This window comes from Myotis nattereri (assembly GCF_964212035.1).
Source record: "Myotis nattereri genome assembly, chromosome: Y".
Classification (NCBI taxonomy): Eukaryota; Metazoa; Chordata; class Mammalia; order Chiroptera; family Vespertilionidae; genus Myotis; species Myotis nattereri.
In genome coordinates this window covers 38,163,731-38,168,722 of record NC_138094.1, presented here as the reverse complement: position 1 = coordinate 38,168,722, position 4,992 = coordinate 38,163,731, and positions in this window count along the sequence as shown.

The following is a 4,992-nucleotide window of genomic DNA, read 5'->3' as shown; positions in this document are numbered from 1 at the left end:
ACATAAACTTTGTTTAAGGAGGCAAAACACAAATTATTTAATTTAGCTTATGTACACAGGCCCAATATATTGATTTTTAATTTTAGTTAGACATCTGAAGGAAACCTCTTTTTATTTCCTTCCCGACAGCGTTCTTTCTCACACAGCAACAAATGTAAGGAACATGGTTGCCTTTTGAGATTTTAACAAATACTGTCGCAAAGCTATATATTTCAAGTAATTTTTCATTTATGGTGACTAATTATTGTCAGATTTAGTATTTTAACAACAATCTGTAAATGGTAGCAATTATATTTTTAAAGAATATACTCTTTGGCTTATTTACATATACAGAGGGATCATGGGAAGCCTTCAGTAACTTTTTAGAAGAATTTTACTTTACTAGGATTCAATTGCTTACGAAGATTAGTAAATTTAGTAAAGTTTTATTTTGATACACGAGATGCAAACGCTGCTTCACTTCCAGCCTAATTTAAAATGCAGTGGTGAGGAGCTTTTAAATAAAAGACATTGCTAGTTTAAAGAAAGACTTTGCTACTAATAAATCAATTCTTTCTTTTATTTGGCAGAAATTCCATATGCAACCAAGCATATTATATTTTGAAATATTGCACTCGGAAAAACTTCCAAATACATATCTAATTAAAACATTTTCAACACTTTTTAAACAGTTCTCAACATAATAGGATCTAGTCTTGCCAATGGAATCAATTACTCTTAATTTGTTTATGATATATGCATAACTGTGGTTCTACTGAGAATTTAAGATATCTTTTAAAAATGTATCTACAAGCCTTTTAAGAAATATGAGCTCTATTGTCAGCCCTTATAAAGCCAACTGCTTAAAACACTGGTCTATCATACCACTGAAATTATATTAAGACCATGATTGCTAATTTATTAAGCATTAAAAATATCTTCTTAAAAATAGTATTAAATAAATCCACGAGGCAAGCACACTTTCTGCCCCATTGGCATTTCTGTAGTAAAACTCTGCCTTAAAACTCCACCCTTGCCAAAACCGGTTTGGCTCAGTGGATAGAGCATCGGCCTGCGGACTGAAGGGTCCCAGGTTCGATTCCGGTCAAGGGCATGTACCTGGGTTGCGGGCATATCCCCAGTAGGAGATGTGCAGGAGGCAGCTGATCGATGTTTCTCTCTCATCGATGTTTCTAACTCTCTATCTCTCTCCCTTCCTCTCTGTAAAAAATCAATAAAAATATATTTAAAAAACAAACAAACAAAAAAAAAACTCCAACCTTGAAATCTCATCCTGCCTCAGTGAGCAGACACTCCTTTAGTGATTGGCTAAGTCACAGGGAGGGGCCTTTGTTGTTCCAAGATGGCGGCCCCCAAGGGCGCGGCAGGACATGCGGCCAACATGGCGGCTGCCAAGTCAGGCAGCCAACATTGTGGCTGTCTACACTGTTGTCTGACAGAAAAGATGATTTCCTTATTCTCACAATAAACAAGGGAAGAGCAAACCAAAATCCCTAAAAGGTAGATGGCCAACATTATATTGTAGACAAGCAGAAATCTCATTAGCTGTTTATGCCTTTTATAATTATCTTAAAGAATATTAATCAAATTTAAACTGGTTTTTGTATTAAAAATTTTCAGTTGAGATCTTAAAAATTAATCCTCTTTTTTTAAATCAGACCAAGAAGTAACATAGTTTGAATTCCGAATCATTTAAGAGAAAACACATTCTATGTTTTCAAAAACAAGTTATACATCTGATATTTAATTAATTTTTCCTAATTCAATTTGCATTTTAAACTTTCAGAGCTTTAAATCTTAGGTAGCAAATTAAATACTTAGCATTTCTCAAATCAATACTTTTACATTTAAGGATACAGTTCAAATAAAATATAAGGCATTTTCAATTAATAGATTAACTTCTATCTTCTAGACTTCATCATAGGCACACACAGATCAACATTTCAGTATTAAAAATCTCAATACTTTTAGATGATTTGAACTTAAAAGTTTTAAGTTTCCAGCCAATAAGCCTGGCATAGCTGCTTAATTTCAAAATGGTCACAATTTTCCTGCTGGGGAAGTCAAGAAGCAAAACCATAGCTATTCACATGTAAACTTGACTAGCAACTTCCTGGTGGTACTTGCCTGAGGGCGGGAGATTTCAAAAGAGCTACTCTAAGTCGCCTTGGGAAACCTGTCTGCATTTCTTTCTCAGGTTCATCTCCACCATTTTTAAGGCCAAAACAGTCTTGGGTTTTTATTCTGCACACAGCAAAAGGTCAAGTTCAACTCAAAACTATGCGCACTCGTTTTTAAGCTGGCCTTTTCCCTTTACATGTGCACAGAAATCCCGGATGCATTTATGAATTAGTAAAAGCTATTCAATTACAAGAAGGACTTTAATTTTAGAATACTTGGGGAGGGGGCGTCCCATCTGGGTCGCCACGTGCTCCCGTTTCCTTTCCACCACATCTTGCTTTGGGGGAAGTTTCAGCAAATGACTCAGATGGCGTATTTGTCCCCAAAGTCATGCTGAATAGAAAAAGACATTTTAAATTTTTTCCCTATTTTGCTTTTTAAAGTCATGGCTAGCACCCAAGGTTATTTTAGCCAAAGTTTGGTTGTCATAAGATGTTCTCTGGTAATTTTTAAATACAACATTGAGTAATCTCATTGGGGGAGATCTTTGGATTTTAGATTCCAAATACAAATTAAGATTTTAATTTGAACAAGAAACCACATTGATGTGACCATGGCACCCTTTTTTCAGCCTGATTTTAAGGAGTACCTTTTAATATTCCAATTTCTTTATAATTTGGCCCTTTTGCACAGGTGATTCTATTAACGGAGAATTAAACATTTCAGGATTAGGACATGGAGGTGGAGAAAGCCATGAAGGCCATTCCTCCCATTTTTCCTTTCTTTCTGATCCTCTTAAGGAGCGGAGGGTGCAAGGGGAGGAGATTTATCCTCCTTGACCTCTCCTAAAACCTCTAGGAAATGAAATGCCGTGTTCCACAAGGGGAAACAATTTTGGGCAAGTTCTGATTAACTTTTTGGCAAACTTTTCAGATCTGATGTCTTTCTTTTTTAAAAACCAAATACACCTTTTTAAAGCCAAATCTACTTTTTTAAAGCCAAATCCTGCCCCGTTGGTTAGCCTGGTTGAGAAAACATCCCCAGTTTACTTACAGACCCGGGCTTCTGTAGGTGATCCTGGGCATTGCATGCGGTGGAATCCCCCTCACATTTTTTCGGTGAGTTTTCCACACCTTTTTGGTGAAAACGTCCTTTTCTCGCTCCAGTGAGACCTGCACTTCCAGATTACCCATCGGCCGCCAGCTGTCCAGTGAGAATCCCTTCACGTTCTGTGTGGAGTAGGGTTCGGTATCTGAAAGAGGAGAAGCACAGCAAATGAGAGAAAAAGACACGAGATAATTTTGCAATATTGGGGGACCAGGCGGCAAGTCCCGAAGGACTTCCACCTTGCTCAGGCCGCTCCAATCTTTTATTGATCTGTAGTAGCCCTTAGGGTAAGGAGGTTTCAATGACACACAGATCAGCAGAAAATTTCCAGGAATAGACAAAGTATCTGATTAGCTCATCAATAGATTTACAGGAGAATCTGATTAACAATAATCAACAAGGATCTACATAAGTATCTAAGGAATTAAGGGAACTAAGGTGGGGATGCTTCAACTATTATTACCTAAATTAACTGAGTGGTTCCTAGATTAACTGGGTGGTGCACAGCCCTGACCTTTGCTAGGACTTTCAAGCCCTGACCTTTACTAGGACTTTCAAGGGCTACTAGCTTTTGGGGGGTCTCTGTCTAAACTCAGCTAGTGAAGACAATGAATGGACTCTGGCAGTGGGTAGTGCCATGGTTCATGTGATGAACAACAGTACTAATCAGCCCCATCCTGTAATGGCAGCCCAGGCCTGGGCGGTGTAGCTCTTTTTCCACATTTTTATCAAGAGAATAAATAAGGGATCAGTGATGGCCATTTTTGGATTTTATAAACCAGCAGTTTAGGGCCATGCCTGGTCATTCTTTTTACCAGGAGACATGATCATAACAACTAAAATCATCGCTGTGTCTGGCACAGGTGGAGGAGACTGACTGTCCCAGAGCCCTGGACACTGAGTGAGGCTGAGTCAGGGCAGACTGGGCCCAGGACCCTGAAAACAGCAAAAGCACTCACTGGTGGGTGCAGTGCTGGGGACCTGGTGAGCCTGAAGAGGAGGCAAAGAATCAGGCCAAGGTGAACCCACGGTCCCTTCCACAGAGGCCTCACCTGGGCCCTGAGTGAGGAGGGTGAGCAGGAGCAGAGGCCAGGTCATCGTGGAGCTACACCAACAATGCTGCCTTCTTACATGCCAAGCCTAAGGCTGGCTCCACACACTTCTCTTATCCTCTCCCCTGCCTCAGAGGAGGGAGGGGGCTCCATGCAAATCTGCTTCCTTCTACTGTCTCAACACATTCCACTCCACACAGACCTGGAGTCTACATACACCTGCAATTCTGGAAAGAAGAGCTTTACCAAGAATGAAGCTCTTGCCCTGGCTGGGTGGCTTAGTGGGTCACAGCATCATCCTGGTATGGCAAGGTTGGGTATTTGATGCCTGGCCAGTGCACATACAGGAATTCATAATGAGTGCTTATGAAATCAGATCAAAACCTTCACGTCCTTCTCTCTCCTCCCCTCTCTCCCTAAATTCAATCAGTAAATGCTTTCAAAACAGTCAAACTCTTTCATATACTCCAAGTAAGGTCAGACAGAGCCCAGGACAGCATGCAGTAATGGAGCCAGTCAAGGGATACCTACCTTTTCTCTTCGGGGAGTCCTGGTGTCTCCTGGATGAGCTATCCTAGGACTTCCCTTTGTTTGGTGGGGGCAAAGGTAAAGACAGCTTGACTGAGACAGGTTCGGGCACTCCATTTCCTGGGTGTCAATGGCAGAGCTGGGGACTGCATATTGCCCTCCACTCCTTCTTATTCCCCTTAGT